The sequence below is a fragment of the Macaca thibetana genome, chromosome 5, assembly GCF_024542745.1.
Source record: "Macaca thibetana thibetana isolate TM-01 chromosome 5, ASM2454274v1, whole genome shotgun sequence".
Classification (NCBI taxonomy): domain Eukaryota; kingdom Metazoa; phylum Chordata; class Mammalia; order Primates; family Cercopithecidae; genus Macaca; species Macaca thibetana.
Genome location: NC_065582.1, coordinates 37426455 through 37447608, shown reverse-complemented (window position 1 = coordinate 37447608; position 21154 = coordinate 37426455). Strand labels below are relative to the sequence as shown.

The 21154-nt window shown below is 34.3% G+C and overlaps 2 protein-coding genes and 1 pseudogene across 9 annotated transcripts in view; 1 reads left to right on the top strand and 2 right to left on the bottom strand.

Moving 5' to 3' along the window:
- LOC126954972 (peptidyl-prolyl cis-trans isomerase FKBP1A) overlaps positions 1–21154 on the bottom strand; it is a 1061339-nt gene that overhangs the window by 361010 nt on the left and 679175 nt on the right. The gene's annotated exons all lie outside the window — the stretch shown is intronic.
- Positions 1–21154, top strand: part of LOC126954384 (uncharacterized) — a 545369-nt pseudogene that overhangs the window by 366562 nt on the left and 157653 nt on the right. The gene's annotated exons all lie outside the window — the stretch shown is intronic.
- Positions 1–21154, bottom strand: part of FBXW7 (F-box and WD repeat domain containing 7) — a 209966-nt gene that overhangs the window by 34309 nt on the left and 154503 nt on the right. The window lies entirely within an intron of this gene.

The window sequence follows — 21154 nt, the reverse complement described above, 5'->3', positions numbered from 1 at the left end:
TTTCCATCTTATATATAGTTCTTCTATTAACGCAGTTATCATAGTTCACTGTCATTATTTTTATACATCTTTCTCCCCTATCTCCTCCCTAAATATTCACATCTTATTCAACTTTATTTCTAGGGCATCCAGAAAATGTCACAAAACAAATAATTAATATTTTGAATTGGCCATACAAGCAAATATCAGAAACCACAGCATTATTTTTCTAAAGAATAAACATACATTACAATCAATATTAAAAAGCTTAACTCAACTAAAAAGTTTATAATTAGTGGAAAATACTATGAATACTATTAGTTCTTTTCATTACCTTGCTAACATTTAAAAATACACTTCCATTTTATAACAGCAGGAGAATGTGTTTATATTCCTATGTCAGTGATTTTATTATTATCATGACAACACTCTGTACTCTGGAAAGGACTAGGAAACCACCACAGTTAGCTGTCTTGCCCTAAGCACAGAATTTAGATTACAGACAGTTCAAAATTACAGACAGTTCAAAATTTCAACATCAATGAAAGGAATGCCAACCATGTTGAGACTGAAATACTTTTTGAAATTTCACTAACTCACTGTCATTAACTTTCTGGGATGTGAGTGCTTATTAAAAGGTTTGCTTATTAAAACTGGCAAACTAATAAACCTGTTCTATACAGATATCAACTGAAATAGTATATATGCCCAGCATTTACATTTTCAATAACACAAATAGGTGGCAGTATTGACCAATAAGCAATTTTCCACATTTATTCATTCAGTAAGCATTTGTTTAGCACCTATTTTGTGTTGGGCACAGAATATTATATACAGTAATTAAGACTTTGTTCTTACTCCATTGGAAATATAGTCAATTAACACAAGAGCATAGTGTAATGTAATATACACAAACATCTGACTGTTAGAACTCATACTGAAACTAGTTCTGAAAAATTTTTGAGAACATGTAAAATAAAACAAGATAAGCCAGCTTTAGTTCAAAACTACCATCTAAGTAAACAAATACTATGACACTAGTGCCTTAGAAAACAATCCCAAACACTAAACATTGTAATAGATAATCTTACTTAAACTTATTTTTTTGGGGGAAGGGGATGTTTACAGTAATATATATAATCCCAACCTCTGTAAATCAAGCTGCAAATCAAAATATTACAGCTGACTGCTTTTAAATAAATTTTAATATAATTACAGAAGTAGTACTTTTTTTTTTTAAGACAGAGTCTTACTCGGTTGCCCAGGCTAGAGTGCAGTGGCGCAATCTCGGCTCATCGCAACCTCCACTTCCTGGGTTCAAGAGATTCTGACTCACCCTCCCAAGTAGCTGGGATTACAGTTGTGCGCCACCATGCCCCACTAATTTTTCTATTTTTAGTAGAGATGGGGTTTCACCATGTTGGCCAGGCTAGTCTTGAACTCCTGGCTTCAAATAATCCGCCCGCCTCAGCCTCCCAAGGTGCTGGGATTACAGGGGTACGCCACTGTGCCTGGCCAGAAGTTTTAAATCTTGAAGTGTAAGCTATTTAAAACTCTCCTCACAAAGATGCAGCCTCTGATGATTTGACACAAATCAACTGCAGTATTAGTTCAAACAGTGAAAGTTTTTTCATTCCTTCAGATCGGGTCACATTAGTCATCTGATGGACACGTGCACAAATGTATCTACAAATATATAAATATACATACATACAGAATTTGTACCCAATAATGCAAGTTAAGAGTTCTATTTATGCCAGCCACAGAATAATATGGGGGTTTTATTTGTTCCTCTAAAATTTATATTGTTACACAGCTGTCAGACTAATACTAAGTCAACATCCTCTACTTTTTCATAGACACCCAGCATCAGTGCAATAATTTGACAACAAAGTTAGCAAGTCACCGTGGAGTTTACTGATTTATTCAGAAAGCAATGAATCTTTCATACTTAAAATCCAAAATAAACTACCAATAAGCATTTGGAATTCGTAAGTTTCCTCTCAAAATTTCGTTGTGAATTTCTTATAGTAATACTTTCAGTAAAGTAAGACAGATATCATGGAAAAAAAGTAAAGTAAGTGTGACTTCAAGAAAAATGAAATCACAAATATGAGCCAGGAAAGAATTTAACATGGAGAAAGAATAAAATCAAATTTCCCTCAATATAAGGCCTAAACCCTATTCACTCTTCTGTTTTCTTTACACAAATCCATATTTATTGCTGCTGTTTGTGATTTTCAAATATATTTGCCTGACTTGAGAATAATTTTCCAAAGGTGTTATATATTAATCTTGTACTCATTTCAAGAACTGTTTAAAATTCTGGGATTAATTTCCCAAATTAGTGATTAGTCATAATAACAAATTTTGAGAAGAGAGTTGAAGACTAAAAAAAAAAAGGTATAGCTACTGAATCAGCAAAAAACATTAAAAGCAGGAAGCCATAGAGTGATTTTGGATGTCATCTAATTCCTCTTTGTTTGTGGAATGAACACAAGCAATGGAACCAGAGAAACCTGGATTTAAGAACAAGTTTTGCCACTATCACAGTGTAATGTCAGGTGCTTGACCTTTATCAGTTTCAGTTTTCTCTTTTTATAAAAGAGTAGTGATATGCACCTACCTTACCCACCTAAACTACAGAGTCACTGTGAGGACACAGAAGATGCCTAGCACATAAGAGATACCCTAGAAATGGTAGGTGTATTTAACAGGTAAGAAAAGTAGGTACAGAATTAAGAGTCTTGCTCAGGCTTATATAGCTAGCTATATTTAGAACCTTGGTCTCTGGTCCCAAGATCAATAATTCTTACTGATTTCCATTAGATATGTGGTAGCTCAAGTTAAGCTAAAACACGAGACATTGCTAAAGAAGAAAAAAGTGTTACATTTTGCAAATAAGCATGTTTGTAAACTGCAACTAAATTTGATTATTCAGTTTATTGAATCATTATTTTAGGTCCATGTAACTATGCTTCTACTACATCTGGGAAATCTGAGGCAAAGGCCTGGTGACGGGGGAAAGGTGACAGAAACTGAGAGAAAATTTTAGGTTAAAAAAACAATCAATTAAGAAATAAGTCACCTAGGCCGGGCGCGGTGGCTCAAGCCTGTAATCCCAGCACTTTGGGAGGCCGAGACGGGCGGATCACAAGGTCAGGAGATCGAGACCATCCTGGCTAACACAGTGAAACCCCGTCTCTACTAAAAAATACAAAAAAACTAGCCGGGCGAGGTGGCGGGCGCCTGTAGTCCCAGCTACTCGGGAGACTGAGGCAGGAGAATGGCGTAAACCCGGGAGGCAGAGCTTGCAGTGAGCTGAGATCCGGCCACTGCACTCCAGCCTGGGCGACAGAGCGAGACTCCGTCTCAAAAAAAAAAAAAAAAAATAAGTCACCTCCTATGTCCCAATATCTGTGAAATGCTACCAAGGGCAAACAAAAGCATTATAATTACCTTCCTCGCACAAGATACTTAAAATCCAGGTGACAAGATAAGAAACGAGCCTGGGTGTGGTGGCTCACACCTGTAATCCCAGAGCTTTGGGAGGCTGCGGCAGGAGGATCATTTGAGGCTATGAGTTCAAGACCAGCCTGGGCAATATAGCAAGACCCCATTTCTACAAATAATGAAAAAAGATTACCTGGGCATGGTGATGTGCACCTGTAGCCCTAGCTACTTGAGAGGCTGGGGCAGGACGATCATTTGAGCCCTGGAGTTTGAGGTTGCAGTGAGCTATGATTATAGCACTCTACTCCAGCCTGGGTGATAAGGCAAGACTCTGTCTCAAAAACAAACAAACAAAAACTACCAAAAACAAAACAAAACAACAACAAAAACCACGAAAACAGGTGAGGCAGGAGAATCGCTTGAACCCGGAAGGTGGAGGTTGCAGTGAGCTGAGATCGTGCCGTTGCACTCCAGCCTGGGCAAAAAGAGCAAAACTCTGTCTCAAAAAACAAAAAAACCCCACAAAGACAAGAAACAAATAGAAAGCAATACTGGACTACATATCAATTGCCAAATTGGGTGGAGTGGGTCAGAAAATGGAGAAGTTATTTAAATAGTCTGAGAGTTCATAAATGACACGGTCTTGCTTCTGTGTTTAAAAAACAGAAGTTTGGTAAGTGTTGAGAGGGAAGAAGGAAATTATCACCTGTGGACCTGAGATGTAAATGGAAATATGACTATTATTAACTTGCAGGATTAATAGCATCTATTAGACTTCTAGTCACTGGTCTTACAAGGTTCATTAGGGGATAACCCATGTGATGCTATTTCTCCTAATTGAAACATTTAATACTAGAGTTAAAATGTTATTTAACTTATTGTTAAATTTCTTCAAAATACTTCCTGTCATGGCTCATCATTCCATTTTAGGGCATTATGTGTCTTTCTGCACTAGGAGAACTTTACTGTGTGGGTGTGAAGACTGTTGACTTTTTATCTGAGTTACAAACACTGACAAACAAGGGGACTTTCTGTTTGAGCAGGCATTCAAACTAGAAATCATACATACAAGCAAGTTGTGCTCCTGAATATATGGGGTAGGGAAATAGTGAAGAAAACATTCATTGAAACTGTATATTCCCAGAAAAAGTTCATGAAAAAACAATCCAAAAAGTTACTCGGGGCAATAGGTGAGTACACAACTCACCGATTCTTACCAACACGTGGCTGAAAGAACCTCTCCTATTCAAAAAGGTATGGCTCACTAAGAAAATTTTCATCTTGTTCTACCCCAGCCCTTTCTCCCCACACCTCTACTGTCTGGCCCCCAGACTCAAAGTCTCCTTTCTAAAGAACAGACTTCAGTATAGAGCATTTGAAGTCTCAGAAACTGCTCATCATGTATAGAGCTAGGTGACTATAGAAGGGTGACTGTAAAACTAGAAGGTAAGTGAGATTCGATAACACAATATAAGGTACAGCCCTTTTGAAAAAAGCATACATTTTATGTGCGTGCGCACTGTGTATGCTTAGAGAAAAGCCTAGAAAAATATATTAAAACATATTAAATATATAAAAATATATTAAAATGTCAGCCAACATTTGGCTGGCAGATACAGAAAGTCCAGATTCATACTTACTGAACTTTTTAAAATACAGGCATCCCTTCTCATCAAGCATCTTACTAATTTTCCAGAAGAATTCAAAATGATAAGGCACAACTTGAACCAATCTTTTAAAACTCTAATTATGAACCAAAGTCTGTGAATTCAAACTGATTTCACTAATTGGAAATATTTATTGAGTACCTATTTTGTTTTGGTGCTAGGCCAGTGAGAAACAAAAATAACACTGGGTTCTTGCTCTAGAAAGTGGGCCTCATGGTGATCTTTCATCAATTCTTTGCTTTTATGTAGCTTGCTTGCTCTTTAAGTATTCAAGTGTTTGACATGGCTGTCAAGTGAATAGGGAAGAACACAGTAATCAGGTGCCCACTACATTTTAAAAAGAGGATTCTATTCATTTTTAAAACATTAATTTACATTTTAAAGCAATTCCTATATACATATATATACTTCAACAAATTGCATTATTTGCTTTAAAAAAACATCAAGAATTCTATGACTAGTAAATACTTACATGATTTCCTACCTGTTTAGGAGATTCCAAAAGACTTTGAAGGTTCAGTAAATATTTTCAAGACAACTTAACTTGAAAAGGTATCTAATGTATACTTCTTTTATGTGCAGTGAACTGTAAGACTGATAGAAGCACTCTGCTATCTTCTCAACATTCTTCTCATAGAAATATTTTATTTACAGATTTACTTTCTTAAAATTCATTTTAGCACATGATTTAAAAAATATTTACCTATAAATACTTGAGACCTCTAAATGTTTGAAAACTTAACTTTTGCCAGGCATGGTGGCTCACGCCTGTAATCTCAGCATTCTGGGAGGCCGAGGCAGGTGGACCACTTGAGGTCAGGAGTTTGAGACCATCCTGGCCAACACAGTGAAACCCCGACTCTACTAAAAATACAAAACTTAGCCAGGTATGGTGGTGCACACCTGTAATCCCAGCTACTCGGGAGGCTGAAGCAGGAGAATTGCTTGAACTCGGGAGGTGGAGGTTGCAGTGAGCCGAGATTGCACCACTGCAATCCAGCCTGGGCGACAGAGCTAGACTCCATCTCAAAAAAAAGAACAGAACTGAACAGAAAAAAAGAAAAAAGAAAAAAAAAGGACAAGAAAAGAAAAAAGAAAGTTTGTCACATTTAATATATGATTCTAAAAACTCCTTTATGTGGAATGAATATCGTTAGTTTCCCACCAGTTGCATGAAGGCAGAGTATGTAATGATGGAATGATGACTACTAAACAAATATGAATTATAACTAAAATTAGGAACTGCTCTGGATCGGAACAAGTGCATATAGCTGTGGTCTGTTAAGAACTGCGACATGGTAAATTGAGATCACTTTTTAAAGCTAAATCTTAGGTTCCTTAAAATCTAAGTTTATGACTTGATGTATGTTCATAATTACACAATATGAAAAAATTCTATGAGGAATAGTCTAAATCTACCAAAAGAATATAAATTCAAAGCTAGCAAAAGGATGCTGAACTTTAGTGTATTCTTAAAATTTCAATATCTTTTAGTTCATGAGATAAAGACACACACATTCCTTTCTTCATTTTAAACCTTTGCTTTAAAGTTATTCCATCAACAGACAACACAGCATATTAAAAAAGAACTTAGGGCCGGGTTCAGTGGCTCATGCCTATAATCCCATAACTTTGGGAGGCCAAGGCACGTGGATCACAAGGTCAGGAGTTCAAGATCGGCCTGGCCAAGATGATAAAACCCCATCTCTACTAAAAATACAAAAAAAAATTAGCCAGGCATGGTGGTGGGCGCCTGTAATCTCAGCTACTTGGGAGGCTGAGGCAGAGAATTGCTCAAACCCAGGAGGCAGAGGATGCAGTGAGCCGAGATTGTCCCCACTGCACTGCAGCCTGGACGACAGAGCAAAGCTCCGTCTCAAAAAAAAAAAACAAAAAACAACTTGGAATAGTTTTCAAGAGAAGTTAAATGAAGACATGTTAATCATCACGATCACAACATAAACAGCAAAGATTAAAATTAAGTGATATTTTCTAAGATATTTTTAGTCACCTGACTTTTATTAAACCATTGCAATAAACAGATTTTGTTAGACTAAGATGTAACTTACCCCCTACCAATCCATTTATTTCAAACACTTTAACTTTGTGAGATTCACAATATCTGTGTATTATATATAGTAGCACAGAAAAAGCTAGTGACTGAGAGCAATTCATGTGAGCCTCTAACTCCAAATTCCATTATATTATCAATCTCATCCAAATGAATCCTGAGTCATATAATGATTCTCCATTTTCTAAACAATAAAACAAGAGGAAGAAAAAATTAAGCAGTGATTCAAATGTTATATTTTTAGATCTAGATCTACCACATTTTAGAAATATTTGTCCAGGGTTACTAAAAGCCAAGCACTAAGCAAAAAAGATGCAAAAATTGAGCAAGATGTAGTATCTATCCCGAAAGCACTCCCAACTCAGGAGGGAAGGACAGGCAAGTCAATAAAAAATGACAAATCCATTTGACTAATAAGTGAAACTGCTTAATTTGTACGACAGTATGTACAACTAGAAAGAGGAAGAGATAATATTTTCAAGAAATGCACATGGCAATATTTTAAACCAAACGTATAAAGGAAAAATAAACACTAGATTTTAAACTGACCTGAATGCTCTTTCAGTGTCCACTATCAAAGATGCTGCAAACTTTATTCCAGTTTGTATAAGCAACTCCTTTTCAAAAAGATGTTTTCTTAAGAATACAATGTATACAGGGAAGGAAACTCACTATATGTCAGGCACTCTTCCTAGGTGTTTTTCTTACATTAACTCAATGAAATGGGTTAACAACTTTCTGCAGAAGGTACTATTATTGTCTCTATTTTACGGATGAGGAAAGAGGCACACAGTTTTAAGTGACCCCCAAGGTCACTTAAGGTAGATGCGATTTGAACCTAAGGAAGTCTTGGTCTTCAGTTTACAAAAAAATAAAAATAGAGTTCTCTATATACAAAGCAAGAAATACTGGCAGTTTAAATATCTCTAAGATGTTTTCTTAGCTATTTCAGTATGCAAATGTGTGATGTGCATATGAAATCCACACTAGAGCCACTGCAGACTCACAGAAAGAAGAGACAGACTATGCAGCTAATTGTGTACTGTGATACACTTTATTTCTGGGAATTCACCAGGAGCAGCTTGACGACAAGTTAATATACTACTGTCAGTGGCTCCACTTGGTTAAGAACTGCTCTCATAATCTGTGACATTATAGTGACGCCAGGCAGTCATCAGTGGGCATACTGGAAGAAACACAAGACATGGGTTTTACTTCCTTTTCCCAAACCCTCTCAGGACTTCTGTATCTTACTCTCCTTCTCATGTCCTATGCTTTATTTTCCTAAAATAGGAAATAATGAAACAGAGCTGAAAACACAAACATCAAAGGATCTCCAATGGACTGTGCTTTCAAGAAAGCTACTAGGTTTTTTCCCCCTTACCAAAATGATTTGAACTCTATGGAAAACTGACAAAAGTTATGTATCATAACATTTACGAAAGAAACTGCTTCAAATGCTCTTTGTTGATTACTCCAACCCAAATACACTTAACAAGGGACTATGACTTCTTCATTGAAAATTCTTTTAGTACACAGCCTTAAAATACTTGACTTACTGAGTAGTAACATATTCACAGGATTTTCCATCTGAATATATAGAGCACATGCTTTTTAATTTGTGGCTATCGTTTGGGCCCTGTTTCTTAACTTCATTACATAAGGCCTTTTTAAGAGCCAATCCATCTTTAATAATTGTCCACTTGATCCATGTGTGGTTATCATTCCTAGCAGTGAACATCTGTATTGATACATATGTATCTCTGTGATTCTATCCTATACTTTATTGTCTCAAGTATCTCTACAATTATATTCTACCTAGGATACATAATTATAACAAATGCAGATTTATATGGTTATCTTAGTCTGCCACAGACACTCTCATTCATTCAATATAATAGTCACTTAGTTGCCTAACATAAGCTAAACTAAGTCTTGTGTCTGTCTCATGGCTGGAGTTCACAGCATAGTGGGCAAGATAATGAGACAAAACAAAGCAAAACTGCAACTATGGTAAATGCTGCAGTGTTCAAAGAGTGTTAAGAATGTTAAGGTTTTTCACCTAGTCTGTAGGTTCAGAGAAGGCATCTTCTCTCTGAATAAATGACTGAGCTAGGTTTGGGGCAGGGAGGAGTAACCACCTATAGCTAGAGGTAGTATGGCAGGTGTAAGATGAGGCTGAAGAAGTAGACAAGGGAGAGATTACCTAAGACCTCAAAGGATTTTGGGTTTTACCATAAGAGTAATGAAAAGCTAATGCTGGATATTAGTTAAGAAAAAGACATAATCAGATGTATTTCTTGAAAAAAATCATTCAGAGTGTAATGTTGAAAATAGATAGAATGGCAGTGATTTGAGAGTAGATGTGGAGAGACTGTGTGAGGAAGTTATTCTGCAAGACCAGGCAAGAGATAATGATGGCTTTGATTAGCTAGGTAGAAACAGAGATGCATAGGAGTGGGCGGTTAAGAGACATTTAGGACATCAAACTGATAGCATGACCCACACAAATGGGTCATGCATGGCAAGTAAAAAAGAGGAAGGTATCAAAGATAACACCTATTTTCTCACTTGTGCAACTGGATAACAATGACTATGTTAGTTGGTTATTTTTGTTTTCTGGGGACCAGGGGTGAGGAGGATCTTGAGATATCTTGGAGATAACCAGGTATCCAAATCTAATGCTCCAACTGGTTCTGGCCCAGAAGAAAGGTCTGGGTTGGAAATGAAAATATGTGAATTATCTGTATATAGGCTATCTCTGATTTCCCAGTGCTTGAAGCCAACACCTTGTTACAGTGTGAGCACATTAAATATGTGTCTATCTTCTCCAATAGACTGTAAGTTCTATGAGGGCAGTATTCTGATTCTGTTTTGATTCTTGTTGTATCTCAGCTCCTCACATAGTTTCTGCATAGAGTAGGGTACCAACAAAAAATATTTATATGAGATAATTAGCAACTTAAGACATACTCTGATCAACAATGGTAGAACTACAGAAATAATAGAAAATTGTTAATTTTCAACACAATTTTAAAAACACAATTTTCTTATTTTCTAAATAAGAAATGATGTAGGTGAACAATACATTTTACAGGTTTCTCATTTTATAATTATATTGTATATTGTTTATAATACTTAATATATTCCCCCCCTCAGGGAAAAGTCATAAAAGTATTTCTAGATATTTATCAGTTATACAGTCCAAATACAAATTAAATTGGAAGAAAATAAGTTTGATGTGCAATAAAAATGCAACTTTACAGTTTAGAACTTCTGTACCTTTAAAATGCCCAACAGAATCTAAACTTTCACTATTAAAAGGATTACACAGTTTTACTAATGTTTGTTAAAGTACACCACTTCCCACAGATCTCATTAAAATCATTTTATTTATTCATAGTTATTAACTTCACAGGCAATATTTTGTACCTCCATTTTACTGACAAGAAATCTGAAGCATGAGTTTCTGAGTTACCAAAAGTGTTGTAACTTATATTAGCTTTAAAAACTAAACGCAAATCAAAACCACAATGAGATACCATCCCACACCAGTTAGAATGGCGATCATTAAAACGTCAGGAAACAACAGGTGCTGGAGAGGATGTGGAGAAACAGGAATGCTTTTACACTGTTGGTAGGACTGTAAACTAATTCAACCATTTTGGAAGACAATGTGGCGATTCCTCAAGGATCTAGAACTAGAAATACCATTTGACCCAGCAATCCCATTACTGGGTATATACACAATGGATTATAAATCATGCTACAATAAAGACACATGCAAACGTATGTTTATTGCAGCATTATTCACAATAGCAAAGACTTGGAACCAACCCAAATGTCCATCAATGATAGACTGGATTAAGAAAACGTGGCAAATGTACACCATGGAATACTATGCAGCCATAAAAAGGATGAGTTCATGTCCTTTGAAGGGACATGGATGAAGCTGGAAACCATCATTCTGAGCAAACTATCACAAGGACAGAAAACGAAACACCACATGTTCTCACTCATAGGTGGGAATTGAACAATGAGATCACTTGGACACAGGACGGGGAACATCACACACTGGGGCCTGTCGTGGGGTGGAGGTATGGGGGAAGGATAGCATTAGGAGAAATACCTAATGTAAATGACAAGTTAATGGGTGCAGCAAACCAACATGGCACATGTATACATATGTAACAAACCTGCACGTTGTACACATGTACCCTAGAACTTAAAGTATTAAAAAAAAACTAGCTATACTTGTATATATTTCATATATATTATATATATTCACATTTTAATCTTTATGAAAAGAACAAGTTCTATTTCCTTTAAAATTAAATTGAATACTACCTATGTTACACGAAATTGCCTAGCTTTATTTTGCTTCAGTTGCTTTTCATTAGCATCTCCCATTGAGAGAGGATGTATCAAGAAACACTATAGTTAATAAAAAAGGGCCAAAAAGACTAAGATCCTACACTAAAATACTTTAATAAAAATGACAGTTATTTTAATTATACTTCATTCACTTTGGTTTTGTGAATATGCAAAATATGCAAGAAATATTTTTAACAATAGAAACATTTCTGGGCATACCATTCACTTCTAACCTTGAATGCAGATAAAACACTCCTCGACTTAATATTCAACATAGTCAACACTAATTCAACATAGTCAACACTATACATATCGATATCTAAATCTTTAGTTTTCACTTTCTAATGAATATTCTAATATATGGAAACTGAAGAATGTTATTACCATTTTCACAAAGCATCTACACTTTTGTATATAGATGTAGACATTTTAAGTAAATATATTTAAGACTACAACAACACGAGTTGATGAACGATACCAGGTCACAGTATTAACGCTTTTAAAATTATACTAAAGAAAAAACATACTAATATAACATAAACAAGAAAAAAACTGGTAAGATTTTTTTTGGAGGAGGTATGGTTTGCCATTTATTACTTTTTTTTGGTAAGAGTCGATCAATATTCTAAAAAGGTCTACAAAAAAGCTGAACAACCTCTCAAGCTCTAAATTCATGGCACTGACCTTAGACTTTCTCAGAATGATTTTTAATGCACTCTGTTATTAGTAAAACCTGTTCAAACACATGCCCCATCTGCCAGCACCCCATCTGCAAGAGAGCTTCTTATTCTTGTAGACATTACAACTTCTGCCTGCTTCCTTCTCTTCTCTACATACCAGCTGTATGGTAATGAGCATGAGCAGCTGAAAAATACTGCATGATAACAAAGCTAATATGAAAACAGCAGAACAGCACTTCCCTTCAATGAAGCAGTTGTAGCATGAACATAGCTGGTAAGCTATTAAATAGAGGTAGGGGGTTGTTAGAATTTTATTTCTATGTGTGTGGGATGCCTGTGTGTGTGGATGCATGCATGTGTGTGTGAAATATGGAATTTCTGTATAACACAGAAATAACAAGAACCAAGAGAAGCACAGGGTACTAAAGAAAGGTCTAATTTTCCAAGTACTTTTGTTAAAATTCGTGAATCAGTTCTTTAAATGTTTTAAGTCTCAATTCTTATGTAGTAATAATATATCAGGTACCATTTTGACAAGATAGTTTTCAAATTTGTTAAAAAGTATGTTCCATTTCTTAATTACCAAATTTGGGGGCTTCAGTAGGAAAATGGTGCCAGGACTTAAAATTATAATGGAAACTATATACTAGACATTTTAGCAGCTAACATAATATGTAAATCAATAAAACATATTTTTAATTCTTATATAGCGACTTTTAAAATTCCAATTTAATGACATTTGAAACCAACACATTTACTCTGAACATCTGAGAATCTCCAAACAAAATACCAAGATGTCACATATAATTTTCTTCATGTAGGGAGACATAATGGGGTTAATTTTTACATATATGATAGTCACACTGAATGAATCTACATAATGTAAGTAGAACCAAATCACATTAACTTTTTATGTGCAGCATCTTTCCACTTAGAGAAGATTAAAAGTCACTCAGGAAACTGTTTAAGAAAAATTATTCAAAATTTGCGCCATGCATCTTCTTTCACTACTCGAAGAAACTAAAAATGAAAAAAATACTCAAAATCTCTATCATAAGTACTATTACATCAGGAGAATTAATTGTAATTTTTACCAACACATCTAAAAATGTCTTATGAGGGCTTCATAATAGTTACAGAACTCTTGTACATAACCATGCCTTCCATGGGTTATTTCATTTTATCCTTACAACAACCCTCTGTAAAAGGTACTATTATTAGCTCCATTTCACAGATGAGGCTTAGTAAGTGGTAGAACAAAGAACTTAAACCCAGGTCCAACTGACTCTACAGTCCATGCTCTTAGGCACTCTGCTTTTCTGATATGAACTCCACGAGGGTGATGGCTTGGATGTTTTGTTCACTGTTGTACTCTAAATGCCTAAAGCAGTCCGTGGTTCATAGGAGGTGTTGAATAAAGTGAATACATACATGGAAGAGATAACTGCTCAGTTGTCTTCTTTTAAATATTAAGTTGGGGGAAAGGTTACTATATTTTGTAATACAGTTTGTAATAACCTTAACCGTTTCGATACTGAAAAAAAGATGTGCCAATTAAAGAATCTTAAAAATAAGACTGTTAGTTAATCTCAGTTTTGTTCACTTGTCATATTGAAAAATTATGACTATAAATTCTCATTAACATTCATTTTGAAAGAATGACACAGAGTAAGAGCAAAACTGCACTGATCTTGGTATTTTCAGATTTTTATGAATTCATTTATTCTCATTTTTATTGTCAGACAATAAAAATGCATTTTTCCTTTTAACTAAACATATTCCTTGACTTCATATATAAATCAGGGCCAAGAGCTTTCATAATATAAGAGATTTTGTGTAATACACGTAAGAACACGAACTGAAAGAATAGTTCCAACTTAATGAAGTAGTACTAACCATTCTTTAAAAAAGCAAGATATAGTTATGTTATCTTACAGAAGAACAAACTTCTAACAGTAACGCAGATTTTTAAAACTCACAAACTCAGACAAGATTTACAAAAACAGTACTATACTGCCCCTACATGTTCATATTAGTAGCAACAATGACATTTTAAAATCTAAAGTGATAATGTAGAGATTTCTATGGATTACTGAAAAGCTGTTTAAGCTGAAATTGTTCCCAAGTGAACTACATGAAATCACCCACACATAAAAATGTAATTAAATAGCTCATAAGTTTCAATTTTCATGTTCAAGACTAGCAAAGGAGAAGAAATTTAAGAAAATTCCATTCAACATTACCATAAATTTTCTCAAATCCTCAAAACAGATTTTCCCATCATTATATGAGGATACCATAAAATAATCATAAACAAATGGCTAATTAGCCATGTGCTTTTGGGATAAATATTTAACCTTTTCTGTCTTTTTTATGTGTGGGGTGGGAAGTGCTACATTTACTTGAGGAAGAAAGTTCAACTTAAAAGTCTTGATTTAGTTGTGAGTAAATTCCTAAAGAATGCATACATGGAATTCCACCATAAAATTAATGTTTCAAGTTAATTATATCAAAATCTTACATGTATAGTGAATCACTGCAATGTTTTTAGCATTATCTACATTTGGAGTTGCGACTATCAATGGCCACTTTCAACTATTCTCTCTCTCAAAGAAAAACAAATATGCAAATAATGCCAATGTAGTAAGATGTACGTTTGAGAAATGATGGCTCTCCTAAGAAGAAAAGCCTGCTATTTTGTGGTTCAATAGCTCTGAAAAATATTCAGTATAGAAAAACAGAATTACAAAACCAGTATTAATATTTGAGAAAGACTCACTGCTTCCCCCATTCCTAAATTGCAATGAAGTTTATAAATATATAAACATAAGACACTATCAAAGTCACAAAAGAAAACTTTATTAATCTAAGATATTGACTTTAAAAAACCCTACTTTAATAATTTTACCCTTGATATTTTAGGAATAAAATAGTATACATATAAATAAGAGATGTGCTGCATCAACAGGTAGTTGTGAAAGGAAATAACTGAATTGAAACTGCTAACATTTAGAATGTCATTTACCAAAAATGCTGGGCCTTTCCACTACTATTTCTATAGTAAAATTAACATCATATTAAAAAATTTTAAATTATATCTACCGTTATTTTTACCAAAATATAACAAATGTAACACAAATATATATACCATAAATTTTATCTACCATTACATAACTAATTTATATGTGAGATACATGTTAGTTTATGCAAACTTCCATAGTGGCATGGAAAAAGGCAAGAAGTCTAATTCTGATCCAGGAATAATTCAGAAAGAAATCACTAGGCTGTGCTTGATAGAATTATTAAAAACACCAAAAGAAAATTGTTTTGCAAAAATGTTTAAAAAAGGAGTTAAATGGAATCCTATTTATCCTTTCAGAGCATCAAAATAATATTTTGTTTGTAATAGATACTATCTAACAGTATTTGAAAACTGGCAGATTATATATTTCAATAAGGCCACTAACATAATTCTATCAAATCAGGTAAATTGTATGTACATGTATGTAGTTATATATACATATGAAAAAACTATAATACAAATTATCACCAAATAATTTAGGAATGAAAAGTGTATAATTTAATAAAGGAGCCTGATGACACACTATATGTTGGCACAAACTGTCATGCCTTGGAGGACTTCTCAGGACCACTAAAACATTGAAAGGACTTTTTTTCCCATTTTGTTCACTAATGTATCCCAAGTGCCTAGAACTGGGCCTGGCTATTAGTAGATGCTTATTTGTTGAATAAATTAATTAAGCTATGTTCATCTAATTTTGATATGTGACCATGAAATGTGGATGATGAGACAAGTCTGTAAGAGACATGAAGGCGTTTGTGGATTACTTAAGAGAAAGGTGTGCTGTCTTATTCATCTTTGTAACAGTAGCAACACACACAGTATGCATACTAAATATCAGCAGATTAAAATTAATTTTGTGGTGTTAATTTCCCATGAAAGTACTGGGACAATTAAAAAAAATGTGGTTGAGGTTCTCTACCCTCATTTAAAGAATAAGTCTATTAGCATGAGCTGTATTTTAATCACTGAAGAAAAGTAATATAAAAGCTCCAAACTATCATTGTATTATGTGGTTATAATAGCCTATAATTAGGTTAATAAACTTTAGGTACTCATCTATATATGTATGTTTTAAAATATTTAATATACATGTACTCAGAGACTTAAGATAAAGCTCAGACTACTGTAACATTTCAAAGTGTGTTCCGTTTTTTATGAGTGGGTGACAGTTGTAAAACTCTAAGGTCTCTGGATTTAGTTCCATGCTTTTGGAGACAGCTGTGTTCCTAAATTCAGAATATTCTGAATTGTAGAAAGGTAACAGAGTGCATATACTGTTTATTATAGAACACTTCCAGTATATCACACATTAATATTTCTCCAGCAAAATATATGAATATTTAGATAGATAATAAAGGTGATTGTTTTATGTTAGTTTGGGTTAGGTTTTGCTACCTTTATTTTTAAATTTCTAGTTTTCAGAGCATGCTGGATTTCTACTTTGCAGACAAGGGACTGTGGACTTATTTCACACTTGTTTACCTTGCCAGAAGCTTAGTTCCAAGTTTATTTTTAGCATATTTTTCATCTGTCTTCTATATTACAAGCCTTAACATTAAGTTAGTTTCTGTAAAACATAACTTAGTTTAAATTTACAAATTTAAATAGCCTTGTCCTTTGATGTCAAAATTATACAAATCGTTACCTAATTAAAAATTTGTTACATAAAAGACAAATTCATAGGAATTGTTTCCATAGTGTAATTACAGATTTACAAATCATGTGCTAAGTCGCTTTGTACTCATATCTGTCAACTCAGGCACAACCCAATACTAAAACATCATCTGATGACAAAAACATATAGAAGGCAGTATTATCAGTAATTAGATATTGAGAACATCATAAATTGTTGGGAAAGGTGAGAATTATACATTTAAAATTCCAAGATTATATGGCAAAAGTTAACCCTTAAAACATATGGACACTAAGGGGCTGTTCAACAAATCCCTACTCCAGATCTGTATACTGCAGTGGCTGTGATGCTGGAATAAGATTGCTTGAATTAGTGTCCCAGCCACATTACTTACCAGCTAAGGGGCAAGAACCTTCCTCGGCCTGAGATTCCTTATGTGTAACAGGTATAACACAACATACTCCACAGGGTGATTTTAAGGATTAAATGAGTTTATGTATAGAAAGTAACTAGATTAGTGCCTCTTCTACATACCAAATCAGACTCTATTTTATTACCCTATTTTATTGTCATCAAAATATTAACAGTAGTATTTATTTTCTGTCTCCCTAAACTAGAATCTAAGCTCCATGAGGGCATGGCCTTTGTCTGTCAAGTTCACTGTTATATCTCCAGGTTCTAGGAAAGTTCTCCACTCTAGGTGCTCAACACATATTTTTTTAGCTGACATTAACATTAATAAATTGATGACAAATGTGATTTGCAGCAGTATAATTAATATGAAAAAACATAAGTCATGATCCCAAGCAATGATACAAGTTCCCTCTATCAGTCCTCTGATCACCTACTTAGCAAACATCTTCATGTTTTAATTCAAGGTTACTGTGAAGCCCTTCCTGAACCACTCATATTGAGCTCTGGGTGCCTCCTCATACCCCCACAGTACTTTGTATGTAGGTCCATTTAAGCAATTATTATTTTGTACTATAATGGTTTGTTTCTAGTTTTATCACTGTGACTTTTCATTTGTGCATGGGCATGGGGGATCATCATCTTATTTACAGCCGGTGGCTGGCACAACACAGAGAATGCAAAGAAAACTGACAATTATATTGCTTACTCATGTTGATGCATGATGTGTGCAACATTCTTAAAGAGAAAAAGATCAAAGGATCTGAAATAGAATGATCTGATATGTGGTAACTAACAGTAATTAATGCCTTTATTGATAAAGTAAGTAGTGACCATAAAAAACATCAAAGGATCTAGAAATGCTTATATTTTCCAAGTACCAATGGAAGATATATGCAAGGAAGAGAAGCTTAGAAAGCCACATTTTAGTTTCCTCACTCAAACAAACAAACAAAAACAAAATAAAAAAACCCCCACCACAAAACAGGTACCCTATCAAATTCCCTCTCTAAATTTGTTCATACCACCACCCCTATTCTTTCTTCTCTTCAAAGTACTATATTTTTTTCTCTATTTTAGCATTTTCTGATATTTAGGAGCTAATCTAGACTGCCAAAAGTACCACCTAAATGACTATACCGTGTGTGTTTCTTTTTCATTTTCAAAATTAGTAAGCAGTAATTACTTTTAAAATTAAGTGTCAAACTGTATCTGAGTTTCGTTAAATTTAGAAAATGAAATATTCAAAATCACAGCTGCACAGTCATTTAAAAACATTTAGTAAACAAAAACATGCCACATTCTTACAGCACAAAAATTCCTTAAAGATTTTTCCAAGTTTAACAGACACTTCAATGAATCAGCCATACAAATATTTATACTAACTTTCTCCTAAATATCTCTGGAAGCATAAAAAGGTATTAAAAATAACCTCTGAATTGTAAGAGTTTATAACCTAACCAACGAGGTATCTATACTAAGTTGTCATATAACATCATTGAGCAGCCCATATAGTATGCCTAGGGACCAAAGATAACAGCAATAATTGCAATATGTTTCATTTAATGGATGAGGACAACAGTGGATGAAATCAGTGCCAGAAGGGAGGTTTCAAGAGAGAGGTAAGCTGGACCATGAAGTCATGGAAAGGATATAGAAAAACAGAGGCATAAATGTAACCAGTAGATACCAAATAGACTACTTGCAGGAGAGGAGGGGATGATGCTGGCTTTTAAAAGGTTTTACATTTCTGTATGTTAAGGAGGTATCAATATATTTTTACTTGGCTAAGAGTTCTATGAAAGTGATGTTGAGTTTCATGAAATCCCTTTTAGTCATCAAGGCATTTTAGAAGAGGAGACTTGCTACAACTATTTTAAATGAGAATTAATCATAGCTAGACTAGAATTTTGTTTTGTTTTGTTTTTAAGGCAAACCAGGATTGGGGCTAAATGACAAAGCTATGACAGAAATGTAATGCTAAGTAACAGTGCTATATGAAACAGGCAAGTATTTCTGGCAGCTGCTCCTGCTAGCATGAGAAGTACTCTTACAGTAGAGATTATTAATAGCTATATACTTTGGGAGAGGTTGTCACTTACACTGTAAAGATACCACGCTAAAATTCAGAAATGTAAAAGTATAATCTAATGTGACAAAAACTGAGACAACCATAAGAAGACTCGCCGTATAAAAAATACGTTGAATCAATAATAAATTATCAAATCATACATGTGGGTCATCTATTTAGATAAAAACACAGATCACAGTTTTAAAACCATGAGAATAATTGAAGAAAATTACAGTTGAAAATAATATAGGTGACAAGTCTATGGCAAATATTATCTCCTATAAGAATAAAAAATATCATTACTATGAGTGACAAATAATTTTTTAATCAATTGATATATTTTCCTTATGAGGCCTTGGTGGGATTGTAAACTAGTTCAACCATTATGGAAAACAGTATGGCGATTCCTCAAGGATCTAGAACTAGATGTACCATATGACCCAGCCATCCCATTACTGGGTATATACCCAAAGGATTATAAATCATGCTGCTCTAAAGACACATGCACACGTATGTTTATTGCGGCACTATTCACAATAGCAAAGACTTGGAATCAACCCAAATGTCCATCAGTGACAGATTGGATTAAGAAAATGTGGCACATATACACCATGGAATACTATGCAGCCATAAAAAAGGATGAGTTTGTGTCCTTTGTAGGGACCTGGATGCAGCTGGAAACCATCATTCTTAGCAAACTATCACAAGAACAGAAAACCAAACACCGCATGTTCTCACTCATAGGTGGGAACTGAACAATGAGATCACTTGGACTCGGGAAGGGGGACATCACACACCGGGGCCTATCATGGGGAGGGGGTAGGGGGGAGGGATTGCATTGGGAGTTATACCTGATGTAAATGACGAGTTGATGGGTGCTGACGAGTTGATGGGTGCAGCACACCAACATGGCACAAGTATACATATGTAACAAACCTGCACGTTATGCACATGTACCCTAGAACTTAAAGTATAATAATAATAATAATAAATTAATTAAAAAAAGAGGCCTTAAGTAAAAGCACATATTGTTATTTTCTCAAAATGAAAATTCAGTTCATAGAAAACCTAGAAAAACAAACATGGAAGTATAATGATACAGTATCAGCTAAGTAAAGTCCACAGAACTTTGCCATAAGAATAAATGTTCTTTAAACTATAATTTGTCTTGTAACAACATTAGAAACCCCATGTTGTTTTTGAACTGATACAATTTTTTCTGAAAAAATTTAATAATATTTTTCAAGAATTTAAGGAAGTTCATACTCCTTGACCCAATAAAACTAATTCTAGAAATCTGTGTACAGTGATGTGGTTAAATTTGTGTGTAACAATGTTCAAAGTAGGTCACAATCTAAATCAACAATAGTGAAAAATATGATATATTTATATGGCAGATTATACACTTTTGAATACCTACAGCCATGGGAAAATACTAGCAGTATATTAAAAATGAATTAAGGTGACAGTTTTATTTTAAAAATGATATGCTTAAAATCCTCATTGTGGTTATTTCTAACCAGTGAGATTACTAATAATTTAGGAAACTGTAAAGACAAGTGTCTTTTCTACATTATATATTTAACATGTCTAACAGCTTTATGAAGAGAAGTAAAAGATATTAAATATTGGAGGGAAATAAAAATTCATTATATAGCCATTGAACTCAGACTTTGGAGGACGTTAAATTACCAAATTTGAGAGGGTAATAATTCCCAAATTTGCTTTAC